Below are 19,494 nucleotides of genomic sequence, written 5' to 3'. Positions count from 1 at the left end.
GCGCGAATCCGGGGAGTCGGAGGAGGCCTATAAAAGGCTATAGTGGTAGGGGATTCTATTGTAAGGGGAATAGATATATGTTTCTGCAATCGAGACTCCAGGATGGTATGTTGCCTGCCTGGTGCAAGGGTCAAGGATGTCTCGGAGCGGTTGCAGGACATTTTGGAGGGGGAGGGTGAACAGCCAGTTGTCGTGGTGCATAGAGATATTAACGATATAGGTAAAAAATGGGATGAAGTTCTACAAGGTGAAATTAGGGAGCTAGGAGTTAAATTAAAATGTAGGATATCAAAGGTAGTAATCTCAGGATTGCTACCAGTGCCACGTGCTAGTCAGAGTAGGAATCGTAGGTTAGCTCAGATGAATACGTGGCTTGAGGAGTGGTGCAGAAGGGAGGGATTCAAATTCCTGGGACATTGGAACCGGTTCTGGAGGAGGTGGGACCAGTACAAACCGGACAGTCTGCACCTGGGCAGGACTGGAACCAATGTCCTAGGGGGAGTGTTTGCTAGTGCTGTTGGGGAGGGGTTAAACTGATATGGCAGGATGGGAACCTAGGCAGTGGGACAGAGGGAAGTAGAATGGGGGCAGAAGCAAAAGATAGAAAGAAGAAAAGTAAAAGTGGAGGGCAGAGAAACCCAAGGCAAAAATCAAAAAGGGCCACATTACAGAAAAATTCTAAAGGGGCAAAGTGTGTTAAAAAGTCAAGGCTGAAGGCTCTGTGCCTCAATGCGAGGAGTATTCGTAATAAGGTGGACGAATTAACTGCACAGGCAGCAATTAATGAATATGATATTGTTGTGTATCTGTAAAGTATGCACGCCCATGTTCCGCCAGCAGGGAGTGTATCCCCTGAAGTCCCAAGGGATCCCAGCATCCCTTGGGAGCACGGTATATAAGCCGGCCCCTAAAGCCTGTTCCTCACTCTGGGGTGTCTTAATAAAGACTGAGGTCACTGTTACTTTAACCTCCCTGTGTGCAGCCTCATCTGTGTTAGGAACACAACAACTGGCGACGAGGATAAGAATCCAACGCAAAGATGCAGCAAACTGTGGGCATCCTGGAGAAGTTCTCGGAGGGTGAGGACTGGGAAGCCTATGTCGAATGGCTAGACCAATACTTTGTAGCCAATGAGCTGGATGGAGAAGGAAGCGCTGCAAAAAGGAGAGCGGTCCTTCTCACAGTCTGCAGGTCACCGACCTACAGCCTCATGAAGAATCTTCTGGCTCCGGTGAAACCCACAGATAAGTTGTATGAGGAACTATGTACACTGGTTCGGGAGCATCTTAACCCGAGGGAGAGCATGCTGATGGCAAGGTATCAGTTCTACACGTGCCAGCGATCTGAAGGTCAGGAAGTGGCGAGCTACGTTGCCGAGCTAAGGAGACTTGCAGGACAATGTGAGTTTGATGGCTACCTGGAGCAAATGCTCAGAGACTTTTTTGTACTGGGCATTGGCCACGAGACCATCCTACGAGAACTTTTGACTGTAGAGACACCGACCCTCAGTAAGGCCACTGCGATAACACAGGCGTTTATGTCCACCAGTGATAACACCAAACAAATCTCTCAGCACACAAGTGCAAGCAATGTTCATAAATTAACTGGAACTGTGTTTGCGAGCAGAAATGTACAGAGCAGAAACCACGAGTCTGCAACTGCCAGCAGACCTCAGATGACCCAGATGACTCAGAATCCGTAACAAAGGATGAATGTGGAGGCTTCCATTCAGCCTATTCATGCCGCTTCAAAGGGTATGTTTGCAAGAGCTATGGAACAATGGGGCACCTCCAACGAGCTTGCAGATGAGCTGCAAACTCTGCAAAACCTGCTACCTACCACGTGGCAGAGGAAGATCGGTCCATGGTGGATCAAAGCAATTTCGAGCCTCAGAGAGAGGAGGCAGATGCTGAAGTACATGGGAGCACATATCTTTGATGAAATGTCCACCTATAATGCTAAATGTAAAATTGAATGGCTTACCCATAGTCATGGAACTGGACACTGGCGCTAGCCAATCCATCATGAGTAAAAAGATGTTTGAGAGACTGTGGTGCAACAAGGCACTCAGACCAGTCCTGAGCCCCATCCACACGAAACTGAGAACGTACACCAAAGAGCTTATCACTGTCCTGGGCAGCGCCATGGTCAAGGTCACCTACAAGGGCACGGTGCACAAACTGCCACTCTGGAATGTCCCGGGCGATGGCCCCACACTGCTTGGAAGGAGCTGGCTGGGCAAAATCCACTGGAACTGGGATGACATCCGAGCACTATCACATGTCGATGAGGCCTCATGTACCCAGGTTCTGAACAAATTTCCTTCCCTTTTTGAGCCAGGCATTGGAAATTTTTCCGGGGCAAAGGTGCGGATCCACTTGGACCCAGAGGCACAACTCATTCACCACAAGGCACGAGCGGTACCTCACATGATGAGGGAGTGAGTGGAAATCGAGCTGCAATTCAGCAAGTGGGCCAGCCCGATTGTTCCAGTACTCAAAAGTGATGGCACGGTCAGGATTTGCGGCGATTATAAAGTAACTATTAATCATTTCTTGCTACAGGACCAATACCCGCTACCTAAGGCAGACGACCTATTTGCGACGCTGGCAGGAGGCAAGGCAAGCTCGACCTGACTTCGGCCTACATGACGCAGGAGCTGGAGGAGTCTTCGAAGGGCCTCACCTGTATTAACACGCACAAGGGACTGTTCATCGACAACAGATGCCCGTTTGGAATTCGGTCGGCTGCAGTGATCTTCCAGAGAAACATGGAGAGCCTACTCAAGTCGATACCATGTACGGTGGTTTTTCAGGATGACATAGTGGTCACGGGTCGGGACACCGTTGAGCACCTACAAAACCTGAAGGAGGTTCTCCAGCGACTGGATCGCGTAGGGCTGCGGCTGAAGAGGTCGATATGCGTCTTCATGGCAATAGAGGTGGAGTTTTTGGGGAGAAAGATCGCGGCGGACGGCATTCAACCCACAGACGCCAAGACAGAGGCTATCAGGAACGCGCCCAGGCCACAGAACGTCACGGAGCTGCAGTCATTCCTGGGACTCCTCAACTATTTTGGTAACTTCCTACCGGGGTTAAGCACCCTTTTAGAGCCCCTACATGTGTTATTGCGCAAAGGTGAGAACTGGGTATGGGGAAAAAGCCAAGTAATTGCTTTTGAGAAGTTTCTCCTCATCTCAGTCCTAAATGGCCTACCCCTTATCCTAAGACTATGTCCCCTGGTTCTGGACTTCCCCAACATCGGGAAAATTCTTCCCGCATCTAACCTGTCCAGTCCCGTCAGAATCTTATACGTTTTTATGAGATCCCCTCTCATCCTTCTAAACTCCAGTGAATAAAGGACCAGTTGATCCAGTCTCTCCTCATATGTCAATCCAGCCATCCTGGGAATCAGTCTGGTTGCTCTCCCTCAATAGCAAGAATGTCCTTCCTCATATTAGGAAGTTAGATATGGCCCTTACGGCTAAAGGGATCAAGGGGTATGGAGAGAAAGCAGGAAACGGGTACTGAGGTGAATGATCAGCTATGATCTTATTGAATGGTGGTGCAGGCACGAAGGGCCGATTGGCCTACTCCTGCACCTATTTTCTATGTTTCTATGTTATTCGTTTCGATAAGTTCACCTCTCATTCTTCCGAATTCCAATGAGTAGAGGCCCAACCGACTCAACCTTTCCTCATAAGTCAATTTCTCTCAATTTGAGCTGAGGGTCTGATCGCTCTGTGAAGCATGTTGGCATTTTGCAACATTGACGGCAGGTGAGAAGTGTATGTCATTGCTCATACATCCTTGTCTCTGTTCCTCACGTGGTTTCTTTCCAATTTTGTGGTGCCAACTTTATGAAGAAGTATTTAGAATGATTTTTCATATATGTAACTCAGGTTTCAAACCTTTCACATGTTCAAAACAAGAGGCAATATGGAATGTGGGGGCCGTGGATCATGGTCTGAGGTTTGTTTTTCATTCATTCTAGAGCTTAGAGCATTGCTGGCAAAGCCCACATTCATTGCCCATTCCTAATTGACCCTGAGAAGGTGGCAGTGTGCGACAATAAAGGAACGACTGATATACATCCATGTTGGGATGGTGTGTGACTTGGAGGGGACCTTGCAAGTTATTGTGTTCCCATGTGCCTGTTGCTCTTGTCCTTCTAGGTGTGGATGTGTGTCAGTTTAGGAGGTGCTATCGAAGAAGCCTTGGCGAGTTGCTGCAGTGCAGCTCGTGGATGGTGTCGACTGCAGTCACAGTGCGCCGGTGGCGGAGGGAGTTAATGTTTAAGGTGGTGGATGGGGTACCAATCAAGCAGGCTGCTTTGTCTTGGATGGTGTCGATAAAGCAATCTATGGCTTGCTGCCATACGAGATTCAAAACTAACTGTATAGCTAATGCCGCCACATTATAAAATGCACAATAAAATTGTTTGGTTAATGTTTTAGAAGTTTCCAGACAGTTCAAAACCATATGTCTGGCCCCATCACACGTGACACAATGGGAGCACCATCACCTGCAAAGTTCCCCTCCAAGTCACACACCATCCTGACTTGGAAATATATCGGCTGTCTCTTCATCGTCGCTGGGTCAAAATCCTGGAACACCCTCCCTAACAGCACTGTGGGAGCACCTTCACCACACGGACTGCAGTGGTTCAAGAAGGCGGCTCACTGCCACCTTCTCAAGGGCAATTAGGGATGGGCAATAAATGCCGGTCCTGCCAGCGATGCCCACATCCCAGGAACAAATCATTTTTTAAAATGGCATAAATGACCATTAGCTGGGTTGGGACCAGCCCAGATAAGAGGGGACAACAATTTTTTTCTGTCATTTTGTAATGGCCCTGAGTGAAGTGATTTTGAAGCATTCCCTTTTTCTCTCTGGAACTTTCTCCCCTCCTGAAAGCTTTGGCTCTTGGCGTGTTATTCTATGGATGTTGGCAGTCCTGCTGTAGATTGATCAAGTGGCTACTCTTCTTGTTGTGTGGTCAGTGCTTCGATGCTGGGGATGTTGTCCTGATAGAGAACAATGATGTTGGTGCGTCTATCCTCCCAGTGGATTTGCAGGGTCTTGCGGAGGCAGCGTTGGTGATACTTCTCCAGCGCTTTGAGGTGTCTGCTGTATATGGTCTGCATCTCTGAGCCATACAGGAGGGTGGGTATCACTAGAGTCCTTGTAGACCATAAGCTTGGTGCCAGATTTGAGGTCCTGGTCTTCAAACACACTTTTCCTCAGGCGACCGAAGGCTGCGTTGGCACATTGGAAGCGGTGTTGGACTTAGTCATCGATGTCTGCCCTTGTTGACAGCAGGCTCCTAAGGTATAGAAAATGGTCCACAGGCCTCGTCATGGATTTTGGTAACCGGGTGAGGGGGCCGTGGGGGAGGGGGCAGGGGGGCAGTACTAGAGTAGTAATCCAGAGGCCTGTAGTAGGTGAGTAGTGATACCTGGCCTCCTGTATGGCTCAGAGACATGGACCGTATACAGCAACACCTCAAAGCACTGGAGAAGTACCACTAGTGCTGCCTTCGCAAGATCCTGCAAATCCACTGGGAGGATAGATGCACCAACGTCAGTGTTCTTCCTCAGGCCAACATCCCCAACATCAAAGCACTGACCACACTCGACTAACTCCGTTGGGCGGGCCACATTGTCCGCATGCCCGACACGAGACTTCCTAAGCAAGCGCTCCACTGGAACTCCTACACAGCAAGCGAGCCCCAGATGGGCAGAGGAAACGTTTCAAGGACACCTTCAAAGCCTTCATAATAAAGTGCAACATCCCCACCGGCACCTGGGAATCCCTGGCCAAAGACCGCCCATAGTGGAGGAAGAACATCCGGGAGCTGAGCACCTAGAGTCTCGTCGCCGAGAGCATGCAGAAAACAAGTGCAGACAGCGGAAGGAGCGTGCGGCAAACTGTCCCACCCACCCTTTCCTTCAACGACTGTCTGTCCCACCTGTTAGAGACTGCAATTCCCATATTGGACTGTTCAGTCACCTGAGAACTCACTTTTAGGTTGAGGGACTGCCTATGATGATGACGATGACTCTTCTTGTGAGCCAGACACCAATTATGGGCAAGCTACTTAACCTCCCTAATCCCCTGGGATATAGAAAATTAATTTGTGATCCAATTGAGATGCGTATGATGATAAGAGGATTTGATAGGGTAGATAGAGAGAGAAACTATTTTCTCTGGTGTGTGTGTGTGGGGGGGGGGGGCGCGGGGGGGGGGGTGGGGTGAGACCAGGACAAGGGGTCATAACCTTAAAATGTGAGCCAGGCCATTCAGGGGCGATGTCAAGAAATACATCTCCACCCCCACCTGCTGATGCTGTTCTCTCACAGGTTGGGGGGGTCACCTCACTGGGTATAAGTAAGAGAGCAGCCCCAGAGCCCCAGGACCTAGTGTGGCGCCCCTCCTCCCCCCCCCCTCCGACCTGCGAGAAAGCAGCATCAGCAGGCGGGGATATTAATAGAAGAGCTAGCCACTGCAGCAAGCGGCACGAGCTGACCCAGGAGTGCGACCACTTCTAGAAGGGCGACTGGACTGATATCACTGGAGTCCAGGCAGCCCTTTTGTGCGCCATCCGAGCCAAGCAGGGGACTGAGATCCGAGCATAGCAGGAGCCTGAGGGTCAGGCCCAGTGAGGGGTGGCGCTCGAGCCCAGTAAGGGGCAGCGCAGAATTTAACAACGGAAGGGCTGTGGCCCAGGAGCGGCGCAGCATACAATAGCAGCGGGGCTGTGACGCAGGAGCAGCGCAGCATTTAACAGCAGTGGAGTCGGGATCCAGGGGAGGCGCAACGGAGCTTGGTTTCCAGTCAGCTTGGTCAATCCTCGCCACTGGACCAAGGCCTAGCTCTGTCAAGCCCGTGTGGTGGCTGATGTGCAACGTTAAAAAAATCCACGCACAGGCATCTTCCACCCTTTAAGATGTTACTCATTGTAACACCTGTGAGCCCATCTATTTTTGGTCTGAAGAGCGTCATCCTCGTTACGAGGAACCACTGAGTAGTATGTCTTCACGCAAAGCTTGGTGGGAACCTGGAACTCTCGCCCCTAAAAGCTGTTGAGACTGGGAGGTCACTGGAAATTTCAAAATGAAGATGGGTAGATTTTTGTCAGGCAAGGCTATTAAGGGGTATGGAACCAAAGCGCTAGTTGGGCGTTAAGATACAGATCAGCCATTATGTAATTGGATGGTGGAACAGGCTCGAGGGGATGAATGGCCTCCTCCTGTTCCTATGTTCCCATCATTGTCATTGTAATTGAGCCCAATTCTGTCCTTACTCAACATCCACACCTATATACTTCCCAACAAGGAACAGGATCTCTCAGCGATTTCCTTGCCCTTCCCTTGTCCTGGAGATGCAAAGGATAATTGTCGTGCCCGAGGCCAATCCTAGTGATTGAGATCACCTGACACAGCACAGACCAATGATCGAACCGTGTCTGTTCCACGCTACACCGTTCATTTACCCATTGAGGATCAGAGATGGCCATGTCCATCTTTCCACCACTGGGTGTCACATCCCACCTCTTCCAGTGGGGGGGAAACAACTCATGGGCCAGATCACATAATGCATTAGTCATAAATTGGGCCTATTAGGTTGTTTGGATCTCGCCGCCAAGTCTCGGTTTGAATCTCTTCCAATCAGATTTCAGTCCTTCCCACAGAAGATGAAATGACATTGGTGATGATGATGATACTGATACTAAAGAGGACGATAGGAACCAGAGTCGGTCATTTAGCTTGATGAGCCTATTACGCTATTCAATGAGATCCTGGTTGATCTGCAACCTAACATTAGGTTCCCACATTACAACAGTGACTACACTTCAAAAGTACTTCATTGGCAGTAAAGCGCTTTGAGACATCCGGTGATCGTGAAAGGCGCTATATAAATGCAAGTCTTTCTTTAATTCCATATACCCGCCTTTGCCCCATATCCCTTAATAACTTTGGTTAACAAAAAGCTATCACTCTCAGATTTAAAACGACAATTGATCAAGCATTAATTGCCATTTGCGGGAGAGATATCCAAACTTTTACCACCCTTTGTGCGATTTCTAATTTCACTGCTGGAAGGTCTGGCTCTAATGTTTAGACTCTGCCCCCTAGTCCTAGACTCCCCAACCAGCGGAAATAGTTTCTCTCGATCTACCCTATCTGTTCCCCTTTATATCCTGAAAACTTCGATCAAATCACCCCTAACCCTTCTAAACTCCACAGAATATAACCCTAATTTGTGTAATCTCTCCTCATAATTTAACCCTTGGAGTCCAGTCTGGTAAACCTATGCTGCACTCCCTCCAAGGCCAATGTATCTTCAAGTCCACTAGATATAGAGGGCAGAATTCCGTTAGTCTTTTTGATTATTTTCTGTACCTGTTCATGACATTTTAATGAATTATGTGCCTGGATTGCAAAATCTCTTTGGACCGCCATTGTTTTTAGCTTTATCATTTAGAAAGTACCCTGTTCTATCCTGTTTAGGTCCAAAGTGGATGACCTCCCATTTGCCACAGTTTTGCCCATTCACTTAATCTGTCGATATCTCCGCTCCACTCTCCCTGTTTCAGCGAAGCTCAATATAAGTTCAAGGAACAGCATCTCATCCTTTGAATAGGCACTTTACAGCCTTCTGGACTCAACAACAAGTTGAACAATTTCAGACCATAACCTCTGCCCCTAATTTTTCACATGGCAGTTGTTGATCTTTCTGCCAATTCCATTTACACCACTTCTTGACTCATCTTTTGTTTCTTTATCTGTCCCATTACCATCTCATTTTGCTTTGTATAATCATATCTTTTGTCATTTAATCACTCCTGCCTTCCACCCCATCACAGGCCTTCCCTTGCACTTGCTTAAGATCTGCTGTATCTCGAACATTATCCACTTCTGACCAAAAGGTCACCGACCTGAAACGTTAACTCTGTTCCTTTCTCTCCACAGATGCTGCCTGACCTGCTGACTATTTCCAGCATTTTCTGTTTTTATCTGGGACTTACTTGGGTGGCTCAGTGGGTAACAATCTTATCTCCACGTCAGAGGGTTGTGGGTTCAAATCCCACTCCAGAGACTAGAGCATAAAAATCCAGGCTGACTCTCCAGTGCAGTACTGAGGGAGTGCTGCACCGACGAAGGTGATGACTTTCAGCTGAACCGTTAAAACGAGGTGGACGTTAAAAAATCCCACGGCGCTACTTCAAAGAGGAGCAGGGGACCAAGCTAAATCAGATCACCTGGTCGTTATCTCTGTGGTGTGTTGGATCATACTGTGCGCAAATTGGCTGCCGCGTTCCCTACGTTACAACAGTGACTATACTTCAAAAGGAGTTCATTGGTTGCAAAATGATTTGGGACATCTGGAGGCCGTACAAATGCAAGTTTTTTCTTTGTATGCTTCAGTGCATCAATCACTGAGGCACCAGGGCACCGGATTGGGCTAGTTTCTCAGAAAAATAGCAGGATACTGGCCTGCAACATGTTACCACTTTCAACAAAACCCAGAATCCTGTGATTATCCTTGCTTGCCAAAGCAGGTTTAAAAAGTAATGCAGTGTGCAAATTTTATGTGAGAGCAGTCTGCATGTAGCGTAGGAACACTGGATACTTTGAATGCCTCATTGAACACTTCCATTAAAGTTGGGAGTTTGCAAAATAACCGACTGACTGCACTGCGAACATTAGATTCCAAGTGAACAATGCAAAAATGCATCTTTTGGTCAAAGGGTCTCTGCATTTCCACCAGAGCTGTTGCAAGCAGTGTTTAAGGGCCAGGTAAAAGACAATAGAGGACACATCGAAGGTATTGACGTGATACCAGAGCCCAGCGCACTGGGACCAATGTCAATTTGTCAGTCTGCTGGGCCAAATGTGCTACATATGGCGGAGCATCAAATCCAAAAACGTTGACACTGGATCAACAGAAGTACATTGTCTTTCTCTCAGTCTCTATCTGTGTTCCTCACTCTTCCTAGAACTTCCCCAATGCCCTGGCCAATATTTATCCCTCAAACCAACACAACAAAAACAGCTTACTGGTCATCATCACACTGCTGCTCGCGGGAGCCTGCCGCACGTGAATCTGGCCGCGACTCCCACACTGCAACAGTGACCACACTTCAACAAGCACTTCATTGGCTGCAAAGCACCCCAGGACATCCTGTGGTCATGAAAGGCACCATACAAAATGCAAGCCTTTCTTTCTTTTTAACTAATGTCGGCCCATCGTGCCTGTGCCAGCTCCCTGAGAGCTGTCTAGTTAGTCTCACTCCCCTCCCCTTTCCCCATAGCCCTGTAATGTTTTCCTTTTCAAGTATATATCTAGTTCCCTATTTTCAAATTCATTATTATAAATGGAGAGCCAAGTGCACAAGCGACCGGACGCTCGGCGTCACACTTACGGACTGAACAGAGGTGTTCTGCAAAGCGATCGCCCAATCTAAGCTTGGTCTCCCCAATGTAGAGGGGACTGCATCGTGAGCAGCGAATACAGAATATTAAATTGAAATAAGTACAAGAAAATCGCTGTTTCACCTGGAAGGAGTGTTCGGGACACTGGTCAGTGGGTGTGTCTTGTCTTCCAAGGGGACCAATCAGTAATCAGGACTTGTCATCCAGGGGCTCCAATCAGAGCTTTAGGTGTTACAAATAAACTAATCACTAAGAGACCAAATAAAACATTTTAAAGGAATTTCTTTACACAGAGAGCAGTGAGAATGTGGAACGCACTGCCATGTGGAGTGGAGGAAGTATTGGTGCTATAGACGATAGACGATAAAATGGTGGGAAGAGGTATTTAGAGTGGGAGGAGGCTCGTGTGAAGTATGAATACTAACATAGACCAGTTAGGCCAAATGGCCTGTATCGGTGTTCTCGATTCTGTGTAATTGATAAATACTTGGAGAGAACAATTGCAGAGATATGGGGAAAGAGCGGGGGAGTGGGATTAACTGGATTGCTCTTCGATAGAGCCGGCGCAGACTCAATGGGCCATTATTTTTAAAAGTAGGAATCTCAAAGGATATGAAATAATTTTATGTAAGTTTGTCTGAGACAGAGACAGACAGATTTGGATTTATATAGCGCTTTTCATGACCCTGACATCTCAAAGCACTTTACAGCCAATAAAGTACTTTTGAAGTGTGCTCACTGTTGTAATGTGGGAAACGCAGCAGCCAATTTGCACACAAGCAAGCTCCCACAAACAACAATGCGATAATGACCAGATACTCGTTTTTTTATTATGTTGATTGAGGGTTTGGCCAGGACACCGGGGATAACTCCCTTGCTCTTCGCCGAGGTGGTGCCATGGGATCGTTTACGTCCACCTGGGAGCAGAAGGGGCCTCGGTTTGGCATTTCATCCGAGGGGATGGCACCTCCGATGGCACAGCGCCCCCTCGGCGCTGTACTGGAGTGTCAGCCTAGATTTTTTTTCTGTGTTCAAGTCTTTGAAATGGAACTTGGGGGACAATACATGGGCCAGATATTCATTCACAAACAGTGGGTGCTTAAAGCACTAATACCCTGTTGAAGAAAGAGTTGCTGATCCCAATATGGTGAGACAGTTGTAGCGTTTTCAGCAATTCATGACTGTATCTATTCCTCTCGTGCTGTTGGGCTTACAGTAGCTCCCTTCTGTAAGTTTACGATGATTTCATCAGCTATATTCTCTAATTGTTTTTCTCTGTTGGCGGACAACCTCGTTTGGCACTGGGACATGGTGATCAAGTGGAGAGATGTGACCTCAGAGCTTACCTGTGTGGCACCCATAATGATGAGAACCACTGATAGGCCGTTAGGAAGGAGGCTTGTATATTCCAAGCCTATAGCTCTATTGCAGTGGTCATCAATGTATTCTAGATTCTGTGTAATTGATAAATACTTGAAGGATGAAAAAAAATTGCAGGTATATGGGGAAAGAATGGTTACAGGGACATCCTCAAAGCCTCCTTGATAAAGTACAACATCCCCACTGACACCTGGGAGTCCCTGGCCAAAGACCGTCCTAAGTGGAGGAAGTGCATCCGGGAGGGCGCTGAGCACCTCGAGTCTCAACACCGAGTGCATGCAGAAACCAAGCGCAGGCAGTGGAAGGAGCATGCGGCAAACCAGTCCCACCCACCCCTTCCCTCAACAACTGTCTGCCCCTCCTGTGACAGGGATTTTGGTTCTCATATTGGACTGTTCAGCCACTTAAGGACTAATTTTTAAGAGTGGAAGCAAGTCTTCCTCCATTCCGAGGGACTGCCTATGATGATGCTGCTGCTGCTCAGACAATCTGGACCAGGTTTTTAGTAGGCAAAGAAACAAAAGGCTGTTCAATTTGGATTTGTTTTTAAAAAGAGAATCGGATCATCTTCAGGTATTGCTGTGAGGATAATATTCGTTACTAAAACAACAACAACTTGAATTTATCTGGCACCTTTAACGTAATAGAGTGTTCCAAGCGGTTTCACAGGAGCGATTATCAAACAAAATTTGACACTGATCCACATAAGGAGATATTAGGACAGGTGACCAAAATCTTGGTCAAAGCGAGAGGTTTTGAGGACCGGCTTAAAGAAGGAGGGGGTTAGGGAGGGAATTCCAGAACTTGTGGCCCAGGCAGGTGAAGGCATGGCCACCAATGGTGGAGCAATGATACTACATTACAGCAAACATCAGTCTTTCTATCGATTTTGAATTTAACTTTGGAGCGAGGACATCAGTGCACCAGCACAGTTACCACGCTGAACACCCCTGAAGGTCAAGATCATCGACCAATGGTTGACTTGGCGTTGTTTACCAAAAGCAAAGTCGCAATCAGGTCTCCCATGCGCCATATCTCCAATACTTGATGTCTCACCTTGATAGTGGCAGGAGGCAAAACAACAACTTAAAGAAAACGACATGAGCCTGATGGTGAAGCCCTAAAAAGTGGATGTCCATGACCTGAGTAAATAATTGGGTCGTTATTTAGCTTGAATGTACATTTTTTTTTCTTAGCTCTCGTGCTTGTTTGTGTTTTAGTAATGTTGAAAGTAACAACAGATTTTTAAAATTTATTTTTCTCCTGTACCAGGGTTTTTTTGAGGGATGAGTTTTTTTTCTGACCAATTTTTATCCCTTATTTTTTTTAATGCTAAAAATAAAACCCTGAGAAGAAAGTTTGAGTTTAAAGCTCCTTAATTATCAAGTAGCTGGAGTATTACATACACAGTACACTGACCATGCCTACACTGACCATAACCAGGAGGGTTAATGAGGGTAGTACGTTTGATGCAGTCTACATGGATACCTGGGGGTCCTTGTGCATGAAACACAAAAAGTTAGTATGCAGATACAGCAAGTAATCTGTTTTTGTTATGTTGACACTGCCATATCAAGTACAAGCAGTAAATGGGGGCGGGGGGGGGGGATAGGGTACCAGTAAATGGGGGATAGCGGAGGGGGGCACAGGGAGGGGGCATGAGTAAATGGGGGGTGGGGGCAAATAGGGAGCAGGCACCAGTAAATGGGGGGGGGGAGGAGATAGGGATGGGGCACCAGTAAATGGGAGATAAGGGAGGGGCACCAGTAAATGGGAGATAGGGGAGGGGCACCAGTAAATGGGGGATAGGGGAGCCAGACCGCACTGCGATATGTGTGCACACTAGGTCCGTGCAATAGAACAGGTCTCCAGTCGTCCTGGTTCAATCCTTGCCACTGGATAAAGGCCTAGCTCTGTCAAGCCCGTGTGGTAGCTGATGTGCAACGGTCACCATACGTTAAAAAAATCCACGCACAGGCATCTTCCACTCCCTCAACTGGAGTTCAGGACTGGAACATCAGGTCCTTCATTGAAACATATGTGAACTCGTGGAAGCATGTTCAAGGGACCGCCTATGATGATGATATCTCTAATTTGATGCTTTCATCTACACTGCCTACAGGGGCCTATCTTTGTGTCATCGGCAAATTTGGATGTGTGGTTTTCTATCCCTTCATCCAAGTCTAAGTTATTAATAAATTGGTAAATAGTTGTGGCACCAACATAAATCCCTGCGGGACAGCACTAGTTACACCCTGTCAATTACAGAATCTGCCCATTATCCCTACTCTCTGTCACCCGCTGCTCAGCCAATCTTCCAACCAGGTCAATAATTTGCATTCAGTGTCACGGGCTTCTACCGTAGTTAAAAGTCAATGAGACGCAGGTGGGGAAGTCGACAGATGCAGATGGCAATCGATGACGCAGATGGCGATCGCTGATGAAATCGTGATGATAATGGCCGATGGGCTTTTCATGACCATCGGACGTCTCAAAGCACACCACAGCCAATTAAGTACTTTTGGTGTGTAGTCACTGTTGTACTGTGGTGGGGAGGCGGGAGGGGAGAAATCTGGGCAATTCCTCTCCAACCCATCTAGGCGATCAAAACGAGTCCAGGAGATCACTCTGGCCATTAAATTACCTGCAGTACCTACCTTCTGTAAGAGGTGATCTCCACCACTGCCAGAAACAAATCCAGCTTTTGCTTGAGGGAACTCAGCAAGTTTGCATCCACCACATGAAGCGGCAGCTTGTTCCAGAGGTCCACTATTCTCTGCAAAAAGAACCTGATGTATAGGGCTAGACCTATACAACTTAAATTTGTGATACCTGGTCCTGACTAATCTATTTAATTGAAATAAATCATCAGCTGAAATACCATTATCTTATGAACCTTAATCATATCCGCCCCACCCCCACAAGTCTGCACTGCTCCAAGGTAAAGAGTCCCAACTCTTTTAACCTATCTTGATAACTAAGATGCTTTAGACTTGGAATTAGTCTAGTGGCCTCTTCTGCACACTTTCCAGAGCATCAATATCACCCACCATGTGAGGAGACCAAAACTGGACACAGTATTCCAAGTACGGCCTGACTAAGGTCTTGTACAAGGACAAAACAGTACACCTTGTCTTATACTCAATTGTTCTATGGATACACCCCAACACCATATTTGCTCTAGCTATCGCTGCACAACATTGCTTGTATACCTTTAAGGATGTATGAACTAGAATGCCCAAATCTCTTTCTATCTCCACCGTCTTTAATGCCTTTCCCTGGAGGGTGTATGAATGTTGAGCATTTGCCTTGCCCACATGCATAACACTGCACTTATCTAAGTATACGTCATTTTCCAGTCTTGAGCACAATCCCATTAAGATCTGCCTGAAGCAGGCGAGCATCTTCTACAGTTCTAACACTCTCACAGACTTTGGTATCATCTTTAAATTTGCAAATTGTGCCCCCAACCTCAAAATCCATTTCGTTAATAACAATAGTAAAAAGCAATAGTACCAACACTGATCCCTGCGGGACACCACTGGCGACTCGTCGCCAAACAAATCCATCTATAACTACTCACATTCCATGACACTCTACAAGCCGAAACATTTTATACCGTCAGCTACAAATTCTAAAATTAGGTCACCTGACTGAGTCACCTGACTACTCCCTTACTATGTACACTTGTTTCCAACCATCCCTCATTAACTAGACTCCATATATATAGATTATTTTCTTTCAACAAATCTACTTCATCACTTAGACGACATATAACAAATAGTACAGATATTAGTAAATATAAGCCGAACACAGATAAATGCACAATATGATACAATGGAGTAAAAACAGAAATTGCTGGAAATCTCAGCTGGTCAGGCAGTATCTGTGGAGAGAAACAGAGTTAACATTTCAGATCTGTGACCCTTTATCAGCACGGGAAAAGTTTGAGATGTAATAGATTTGTAAGGAAGTTGCAGGGGCAGGCAAAGGGGGAGGGGAGGAAAGAACAAAAGGGAAGGTCTGTGATAGGGTGGAAGACAGGAGAGATTAGAGAGACAAAGGGGATGATGGGCAAAAATGAGATGGTAATGGCACATGTTAAGGAACAAGATGAGCCTCGATGGGGTGCGAATGGCGGAATCATCACCAGCTGCCAATTGAAAGGGGGAGAAAAAGGGGGGGGGTTGTAAAAAAAAACGAGGAAAGGCAAAAAAATATGGGCAGAGGTAATGGTCCGAAATTGTTGAAAATTTTGAGTCCAGAAGACTGTAAAGTGCCTAAACGAAAGAGGAAGTGCTGTTCCTCGAGCTTGCGTTGAGCTTCATTGGAACAGTGTAAGGCCCAGGATGGAGCCTTACTCTGTATCTAACGCGTGCTGTACCTGCCCTGGGAGTGTTTGATGGGACAGTGTAGAGGGAGCTTTACTCTGTATCTATCCTGTGCTGTACCTGCCCTGGGGTGTTTGATGGGACAGTGTAGAGGGAGCTTTACTCTGTATCTAACCCGTGCTGTACCTGCCCTGGGGTGTTTGATGGAACAGTGCAGGGGGAGCTTTACTCTGTATCTAACCCATGCTGTACCTGCCCTGGGAGTGTTTGATGGGACAGTGTAAAGGGAGCTTTACTCTGTATCTAACCCGTGTTGTACCTGCCCTGGGAGTGTTTGAGGGTTTTTTTGTATTCGTTCATGGGATGTGGGCGTCGCTGGCAAGGCTAGCATTTATTGCCCATCCCTAATTGCCCTCGCTAAGGTGGTGGTGAGCTGCCTTCTTGAACCGATGCAGTCCGTGTGGTGAAGGTGCTCCCACAGTGCTGTTAGGGAGGGAGTTCCAGGATTTTGACCTACCAACGATGAAGGTTCGCCAATATATTTCCAAGTCAGGATGGTGTGTGACTTGGACGTGATGGTGTTCCATGCGTCTGCTGCTCTGGTCCTTCTAGGTGGTAAAGGTCACGGGTTTGGGAGATGCTGTCAAAGAAGCTGCACATCGCTGCATTCGGCACATAACAAAGTCAGTGTACGCCCAGAGAATGAAATTCATAAAGTCCCCTTTGAGTAGGGACAGTCAGAATGAGAGGGTTTTAGGGTTTGGCAGAATTGCAGGCTTCCTGAGAGTTCAAGGAGCCATTGACTGCACACATGTCGCCTTGCGAGCATCATTCTGAAACCGAAAAGGGTACCACTCCCTAACCGTGCAGCTGGTGTGCGATCACATGCAGCGCATCCTCACAGTGAATGCCCGCTATCCAGGGAACACACATGATGCTTTCATCTTGCTTGAGAGCAGTGTCTCAGGAATGTTTCAGCGACAAAGACAAGGGCAGGGCTGGCTGATCGGGGACGCAAGATACAACCTGGCCACCTTTCTCATGACCTCCGTCTGGAACCCCACCACAGAAATCGAGCAGCGCTACAATGAGAGCCATACAGCTACCCGCAACATCATCAAGCAGACATTTGGGGTGCTCAAGCAGTGCATCCGCTGCCTGGACCGCTCTGGAGGCAGCCCTCAATACTCCCCTCAACAGGTCTACGAATTCATTGTGGTGCTGCACACCCTGGCCATCATGAGGGGCCAGGCATTGCCAGTGGGGATTGCAGGACCACCTCAGGAGGAGGAGGACAATGAAGAGGAGCCCACCGATTGGACAGCCACCCCATCCATGGGGGAGGCAGCGTGGACATGCTGCTGGGGCCAGCTCATAATGGACAGGTTTGGTTGAATGGGAAGCTGAGGGATGCAGCTAAGGCTCGCGACTCTGTGCCATCATAAAGGCTCTTCTACAGTCAATACACATGACACGGCAAAGGGTCAAAGTTACATTTTTATCCAACAAAGTAAGAAACAGTCTCCCGCGCCCCCACCCCAACTAAACAAAACCATTCAATAAGCAGCGTTCTGCTGCAAGTAATTCAAAAACAATGAAATGCATTTATGAGGATAAACTATTTATATGCGTACTCATAATACATCCGGCGTCTACACAATGTTGTCCCACCCCTTAATGAGACTTGGTCTCACATTCCCCCACACTTCAGTCCCCTCCCACTCCTGCTGCTCCTCCTCAATGTGGTCTCAGTGCCTACAGCAAAGCTGCTTGAGGGCTGCTGTGTTAGGGGGGCTGACAGTGTAGACGGTGTATGACGATGCCCTGAAGCAGCTCTGGACCTGGAAGGCCCAGCTATGGACTGCTGCACCTCAGCATCGGCGGAAGCAGTCGCTGGTGGCTCGGGTGCGCAGCGCGTTAGGTGCATGGTGGGAGAGTCAGTGGTGGGAGCCGGAATGCTGTCATCCTGAGGGAAAACAGCACCTTCCATTTCCTGGGAGCCACTGAGACTCCGACGAGGCTGGGCCTCAACATGCAGAGCAAGATGTGTCTCCACAACTTGCTGGCCTGCTTCGGCACCGTCCCTTCCCTGTTGGACAGAGGGGTAGGCAGAGAGGATGGCACCAGTCATCGATCGCACCACCAAGCTGCGGCGTAGCTTGTGCCTGCGATTCGATCGATGCTCCGACGTGATCAAGGGGACGCGTCACTGACTCTGGAACGCCACTGTCGCTGCTGGAGGCCACCTGCCTCTGTGAGTGGGCAATGATGACCTCCCTGGAGACCTGAGGCACACCGCCAACTCGTGACGCTGCCTCTGCAACAGTCACAGAAAGCTGGATCCGACCCAATGCAACCATGAGCTCACGGTGCAAGCCTGTGTTCTCCCTGGGCATTTCCACCAAGTCCAGTTCAATGTCTGCCTGTTCTTGAGCAGACCTACTTTGCCGACTCTTCTTAGGCAGTCCCTCGGAGTCGAGGATGTCTTGCTTCCACACTAAAAATGAGTTTGTGTTGTCCATGAGGGTCCTGACCATTTTAAACGGTGGAAGATGCCTGTGCATGAATTCTTTTAACGTGGGGTGGCCATTGCACACCAGCCACCACACGGGATCCAAGACTACTGGAGCCCAGGCTCTGCTACATGGGTCTAGTACATACACACACACATATTCTTACTGTCCTCCTTCCCACATGACCTCTCTCCCTGGGATTTATAGCACTCAGTGTAGGCCTCATCACCTCACAACCTCGCTGTTGGTCCGTGCTGCGCCTTCCCTGGACCACGACCCCACTGCTGGCCCATGCTGTTCCACTCCTGGGCCCCGCCCTCTCCGCTCCTCTGGGCCTTATCGATCCCGACCTCCGCTCCTCGCCGCTTCCAACCCCCACTCCTCTCCTCCGGAGAGCTGGCCTCCGTGATTCCTCTGCCACTTCGCGTTGCTGCAGGCGACTGGGGCCAGAAGCCTCTGACGACTTAAATCCCTGGAAATTGGCCTCATCCCCAGATGTGGTCTCTTCCGAGGGGCCAACTGGTACTACGGCTCAGGCACTGCAGTCTCGTCGCAAGCCTCATCACCCGCCGCCCCCCCCCCCTTGGCCAGATGTTGATGGCTCCCTAGATGCGCGATTGTGGCTGTGTTTCTGCAAGCACAGAAAAACAGATGTGTGGTTAGCAGGAGGGGAGGGGCCAGGCTGATAGCAGGAAGGTGGCCTTGGACATGTACGTTCGAAGGTCCACCGCAACGTCATAGTACGTCTCACGGAAGTCACATCAGTCGCGCAATCCATTTACATCCTCTCACTACCCGAAAGGGGCTCAGCATCGCTCCCGGCAACTGCCCG

Source organism: Pristiophorus japonicus, chromosome 6 (assembly GCF_044704955.1).
Source record: "Pristiophorus japonicus isolate sPriJap1 chromosome 6, sPriJap1.hap1, whole genome shotgun sequence".
Classification (NCBI taxonomy): Eukaryota; Metazoa; Chordata; class Chondrichthyes; family Pristiophoridae; genus Pristiophorus; species Pristiophorus japonicus.
The sequence above is the reverse complement of the archived record's forward strand: the minus strand, read 5'-3'. Positions refer to the sequence as shown.